This window comes from Corvus brachyrhynchos, unplaced genomic scaffold (assembly GCF_000691975.1).
Source record: "Corvus brachyrhynchos isolate BGI_N302 unplaced genomic scaffold, ASM69197v1 scaffold262, whole genome shotgun sequence".
Lineage (NCBI taxonomy): Eukaryota > Metazoa > Chordata > Aves > Passeriformes > Corvidae > Corvus > Corvus brachyrhynchos.
This window is the reverse complement of record NW_008236626.1, coordinates 3,421,073-3,427,524: the sequence shown is the minus strand read 5'-3', so window position 1 is coordinate 3,427,524 and position 6,452 is coordinate 3,421,073. Positions and strand designations below refer to the sequence as shown.

The window sequence follows — 6,452 nt, the reverse complement described above, 5'->3', positions numbered from 1 at the left end:
GCGCCTGTCCCTTGTCCCTGCTCACTGAGCCTCTCGCCTGGCTCTGTCACCGCTTCCAGATGTTCGTCCCGCTGGTCCCCGCGCTCCCCCTCCGCCCGGGAGGGCTGAGCATCGTGCCGGGGGCTGGCTCTCCCGCTGGCAGGCTCCGCAGGCTGGCTCGGCTGCTCGTCCCCATCGCTGCAGGCCAGCGGGGACGGCTGCGAGCCCGGGGAATGCGGCTCGCACTCATCTGCGGCAGACCATGGCAAGGGGCTGGTCTCGCTCATGTTCTGCTCCTTGTCCCAGCGCTTACGGGATCCCTCCCCGCGCTCAGCTCAGGCTCGGTACTACCTACAAGGGAAAAGAAACCACAGCGTGGGCATCGGGAAGGGCTGTCAGAAAGGCAGGTTGAAGCCCCCACCCCCTCTCACATGCTCAGTGAAGAGCAAGGAAGGACCATTCCGGTGTTCGGTGCTTCTGAAGGCCCAGTCTCCTCACTCGGCACACTGAGATCTCAGAGGCCAAGCTGCTGTTGTGGTGCTGAGCCACTGCGGCCCAGGCACCCACCTTTCCTGCTGCTCCCATAGCCCCAGACAGCCTCAGAACAGGGCATGTGTCCCACGGAGGCTGTTAGTGCCCAGGGCTGGGGTCAGGAATGTGGCATGGCTGCATTTCCCAGACTCGCTGCTGGGAGCTGCTCCCTGGTATTCCCTGCCCTCCAGAAATAGAAGAAATAGGTGAAACAGGCAATAAGTGTGATTTATTCTTTTCTAACTGTTCTAAGCAGCTGTGCTGTGCCAACCTGTGTGATTCTCCCTGCTGACTTAGCATTTCTGCAGAGCATCTTGCCTGCCAGAGCACCACTTCTCTTTTCCCAACACACAAGTACTGCTGAAGGGTGTCACAAGCTGCCAGCTAAAACTCTGGCAAAAGTGTCCTGATTGAATATACCCTGGGATGCTCTCTCTGTAGGGCAAGGGAAGGACACCGTTTTGCACCTAGACAAGTCGTTTTTTGATAAAAAGGCTCTTTATTGGCAAATAGGCCCATTGATGCAAAGCCTGCAAGGTCTTACAAGCACCATCCTCAGCCCCACAGTGCTGTGCAAGCTTTACTCTGTCATAATCCCCCACAGCTGCAGTCAAGTGCCACCAGAAATGATCACTTCTGGAAGCAGGAGTATTCTGCGTGGCACCCAGGCTGAGCTGTTGTAACAGCTGATTTTGGTTTTAAGCAATATGTGTCTTCACAGGTACCGTTAAAACATTATCTGTCTTCACAGGGCTGTTCAGCCTGGAGGAAAGAAAGCTCCAGGGAGACCTTAGAGCCCATTCCAGTACCTAAAGGGACTCCAAGAGAGCTGGAGAGGGACTTTGACAAGGGCATAAAGTGACAGGACAAGGGCAAATGGCTTCACACTGACAGAGAGCAGGGCTGCATTAGAGATTAGGAAGAAATTCTTCCCTGTGAGGGTGGGGAGGCCCTGGTGCAGGGTACCCAGAGAAGCTGTGCCTGCCCCACCCCTGGAGGTGTCCAAGGCCAGGTTGGACGGGGCTTGGAGCAACCTGGGGTAGTGGAAGGTGTCCCTGCCCATGGCAGGGGGTTGGAGGATAATCTCTGAAGTCCCTTTCAACCCAGACCATTTGGTGTTGTTCACCTGCACAGGAAGCCTGGCTAATCAGTGCCAGCAGGCAGATGGGACTCTGGGGTTCTCCCCCTACCTTGGTTCCTAACTCACATCTCAAGCAGATCATTCAAATTCCCTGCCTCAGTTTCCCTCTCAGCAATCCATCACCTTTGAGCAGCCAGGAGGGTGCCCAGGTTCAGCAACAGACTCTGGGTGGTCTCACTTGCTGAGCTGAAGCTCTCATTAGCAGTAGAATCACTAATTGCTTGGCCAGGTCAGAGCTCTACCAGTTCTTGTTAACAAGGGACACGGAACTGCTGCCTCTGCTCCTCTCACCCTGCGGAGAGGTCAGCAGCCCCTCACTGCTGCTGCTTCCTCTGCACCTGAGCAAGGGAGAGGAGGGATTCCAACCCAAACACCCTCTGTGGCCTGGGTACGGGCAGATCCACATAGGTACATGCTGAGCTGCTGCTGAGCGGGACAGATTCCAATGGGAACCCCAATTCCTGCCTGACTTTGCTCCAGTCCTCTAGCCCAGGCAATCCTGGAGCTCAGATCTAACCCACTCTCCATGTCCTGCTCCCCGCAGCTGGGAGGTGTGATGGGTTGGGGAGTTCAGAGCCCCGCATGGCATGGCTTTGGGGTGAAGCACTCCTTGAGGGCTGCACAGGCCACAGTCACGAGCTGAGGCTGGTCCCTCCTGGGGGCAGTGCTGGCAGTTTTACCTCTTCTCCACGGGCATCCGCGTGCATCCCTCGCTGTCACAGCGCGCGCGGCATCGCCGCACCTACCGCACCAGGTGCAGCCGGGCGCTCCCGATCCCTGCACGGCCCCTGCCTGCAACAAGGGAGCAGAGAAAGTGAGACCCAGGCCAGAGAGGAGAATTCTGCTGGTGTCCTGCCACCCTGCTGCTGCTCCTCATCAGGTTGTTCCCCAGACCCATCCCATGACTCCATGGCAGAGCACTGCAAGTGCTTTTTCCTCAGCATGCTCTGGTTCTCTGGGGTTTTCAGACATGGAATGCAAGAGTATTCCTTACACAGAGGTTCTGACATCTTTCCTTATGAAGTACCCCCAGTGAGTTAAAGTGGAGCAAAGGGACTCTGTGGTTGCAGGTTTCAGGAGAAACTTGACAATGAGCCCTCAGAATGTCCAGTTTCACCCACCAGATCCATAGAGTGAGGCACCCTAGTTATGGACTGATCCCCCATCAACCCTCCTCAGCCCCACCAACAAACAAGAGCCACATTAAAGGTCTTTGAGCTAACTTTAAGCAAATTTCTGCTATCAAAGTGATTGATGGAGCAACATTTCTCTTGCAGAGTGTTTGGCACACAGCAGGATGGACAGTGATGGGTCTCCCTGAGGTGACCCCAGGCTGGGGGAGCATGTCAGGTCACCACAGATGGCGTGTCCCCTACAGACAGCTGCCTGAGCTCATGGGCCAGACTTGCATAGAGCCGATGGAGACAGAAAGACAGGACACCACTGCCTGTGTGCTGTTAGAGGTGATGGGTGAATCGGGGTCCGGATGTGCCACCCGCTTTCCAATGGCTGGAAAGAGCCCACGGAGCAGCTTGGCAGCAGATGTCTGTGTCAAGTTCCTGCAGAGGGATCTGCTTTTACCTTCTCTTGGGCTTGCCCTTGCAGGCCTTAAGCTTCATTCTCCACTAGCCTGACAAGAGAAAGGCTGGCCTAGACTTCCTAGGTCACCAGCACCATCAGCCTCCTGTAGCCCAGAATCCCACCCGCAGGAGCTGAGCCCTCCCAAGGGAGAGTAAAACAAGCCCCTGGGACAGTCCTCACGTTCACACACGTGGGCCAAGTCTCCTCAAGCCATCCCAAATTAAGAGGGAAAACCCGTAAATCTCTTTCCCACCAAATCCAGGAGAGAAAATCAGTCCCAGGCACTTGGTGTTCCCATGGACAGGCAGTGGGGTCAAGCCAATGCAGCATCTTCCAGGAATTTATTTGGAAAACTACCAACACTCTCCTGAGCATAACCACATTATGACCTCAAAAAATACTGAAAGCCTAAAATGGGCCAAATTTTGGCTTTCTCAAAGTGAAGGTATAATACAGACATGTAAGACATGAAACACCGAGCCACTGCTCAATCTTTGGAGGAATCTTTCCAGCAAAGATTTGATGGCCTGTTTCTTAATGTGTGATGAAAAACGCAGGGGTTTTGAGTCAATTTTTTAAAAAACAGCCCAAAGGGTTCAAGCTGAAATTCCCCACCTCCCTGCCACCCATCCAAAACCTCCAGTAGGAACGACCCAAGCTGAATTCCAGTCCAATAGTTCAAGCTTGGCACAGCTGTATGCAACCAGAAAACAGGAAGCTAAAAGCAGTTAGGAGATGGGCCTGAGTAAGAAATGTTGGCAAACCTTAGTAAGTGTGGTGTTCCAGCCATCCCTCCTAACTTTAAGTAACTTACATTATTGATATTATAAGAAAAAAAACCCAACATTTTTTATTACATATAAGCTACTACAGTTGTTAAGCATTATACTACTGTTTCACCCTCTGTGAAGTCTCACTGGAATGTTTGTGGTCTGGGAGGAGTGCTGAGGAATCAATAGTTAGGGCCTTAGTCATGCTCCTCCTTGGCCTGTGTTCCTGCTGGAGAACAGGCACCAGGGAAGCCCTGGCAGGATGTGTGCACAGACTACTGCTGACCTGGGAAGACCATCAGACAAAACTGGGAGCCGAGCACAGCCAGGAAAAGAAATCCAGGCCTCTTGCAGCCTCCTGACCCTTGAGGTTTGTATGTCTCCCGTTGGATCCCTGCTCCACTGCATCCTCACACCTGCTTGGGGGCTGCCACGTGCACCCGAAGTCTGCAGACAAGACGAGGGTGTAGCAACCCATGACAAATTCCCAACAAGTCACCAGCTACTTGATTTTTGCTTGCAGTGACAGTCACTTGAAGCACACACAGGTTATGAGTAGCTGAGGCTTCCCAGAATCTCCAGAGCAACTGGGAGGTTGGATTGAAACAGTCTGTGGCTCTGGCTCCTCATGGTGATGCCTTGTACTGAAGCCATGCAGCTAACTCCTGCCACACTCCCAGCTCACCCCACATCAGCTGCAGAGGGTCTCTCCCACCCTACAGCTCATCTGTGACCTGCTGCCTCCCCATCTGTGTGGGGAAGGAATATGAGCAAAGTTTGTCTTCCAGTTTCTCCACAGCTTGGAGAAACTGGAAGACAAATGATGGTGGAACAGCTGGTTGCAACTGTCCACATCTGCCTCCAGCACACAGCTGAAAGGTCACCAGTTCTGGACAAAGCCCAGACCCGGATTCTTAACGCCATTCTCTTTGCTTTGGAAAGCACCAAAGTGCAGCTCAGCCTCTGAAGCTGCCATAGCTTCAGCCAGGCTGTGGGGAGAGGACACACTGCAGCACTGGGGCAAGGGACAGGTGTTCAGAGGTCCCTCTGGGGCTCCCCTGACTATCCCAAAGCTGTGCAGCCTGGCTGCTTTGGACCGCAGGCTGACATTCCCCAAGTCCTTCCTCATTTCCTTTTGTTTCTGCTTTGCAAAGTGCTCTCTGAAGCAGGTAACTCTCTGAAAAGTGGTATGTGGGTTCCCATCAGTGGATTTTCACAAGTCTTGCCCTTTCTGCAGGCTCAGGCACCCTCTCAAGTGATTGCTCTTCTCTAGGTCCTTGGAATAGGGTGGGCACCCCTTGCATGTCCAGTGTTCCCAGCCTCCTGCAAACGTAACTGGGGTTAACATTCACAAAAGGGTCTGGCAAGAAAAGGGCATGACCTGGCACATACCCCAGCCAGGACTGGTCACAATGACAGATAATGTGGCCCTGCTGAGTTGTAGACAGCTGTTAAGCAGGAGCTCCATGATTTGGAGCAGACCAGCTCTGTGAGGCCCATGTAAGCAGAAGAACATGGGTACATGCTAGAAAGACCACATTATTGCTGTAGAAGAGGCTAAGAAAGCCAAGGCGTCCATGATCTATGGCTAACCATGGCCTTTCCATCTCCTTCCCAGAGCTGGGGCTTGGTGGGAGAGATGGGACAGAGGCTGAGGACCCCATCCCTGTGGCCATCTCATGCTGCCCTGTTTTGCAGGCCAGACCCAGCAAGCCAACTGCTATTACCTTCATTTATCAGAACTCCAGCAGCACCAGCTCACCACTGTGATGCTGCTCCCAGAGCCACAGGATAGCAATGCAGGACAGCCCCACTCCGCCCTGGCTCCTGCACAGCCCCTGGACCAGGAGGAGACAGGACAGGGCTGGTTGGGAGGAAAGGAGAGCAGAAATACCTCATCACCTACTTTGGGATGATGCTGGATTTGCAGCGGGGCCAGTGAAGCTGGGCTGGCATCCATTGCAGGGAAGCACTGGTCCCGAAGAGGCTGGGCAGAGATGCAGCAACGTTTGCCCTGATTTTGTGAGGGGTTGGAAACCACACAGCAGCTCTTTCAGGGTCTGGCTCTGGAAGTGTCCCAGCTTTTGTTGAAGCTGAATGGCTGGTGGGAAATGATTTATTTTTAATTTTCTTCCCTGCGTTAGGAACTGGAAAGGCTCCCACTTCAGTTTTGTGTAACCACTTGGCTGCTGGGACACAGGAAAGCTTGGAGAAGAATCCTGCTGCTTAGTCAAGCATGAGCTTTTCCTCAAGTTCATGCTGAGCTGGGCTGCTTCCTGCAGCAGCCTTGCTTTTCCTTGCTGCTCTGCATCCCGTTCCCTCCAGCTTAGTGAAGATAATCATGGAATGGTTTGGGTTGGAAGAGATCTTTAACTTCTTGGGCTAAAATGCCTATAGTGACATCCTTTGCTGTGATGGACCATGTGCTCCGAGTCCCCTGTGAGCAGGAA

General features: G+C 53.4%; 1 long non-coding RNA gene across 1 annotated transcript in view; it reads right to left on the bottom strand.

Annotated features, from left to right (window-relative positions):
- Window positions 1–6: 6 nt before the first annotated feature.
- The window catches only part of LOC108444775, a 20,336-nt gene continuing 13,890 nt past the window's right edge, over window positions 7–6,452 (bottom strand). Inside the window, exons 2-3 of the long non-coding RNA XR_001859460.1 lie at window positions 2,332–2,443; window positions 7–330 (exon numbers count right to left, since the gene is read on the bottom strand). This is a non-coding gene — a long non-coding RNA (uncharacterized LOC108444775). The remainder of the gene's footprint in view (window positions 331–2,331; window positions 2,444–6,452) is intronic.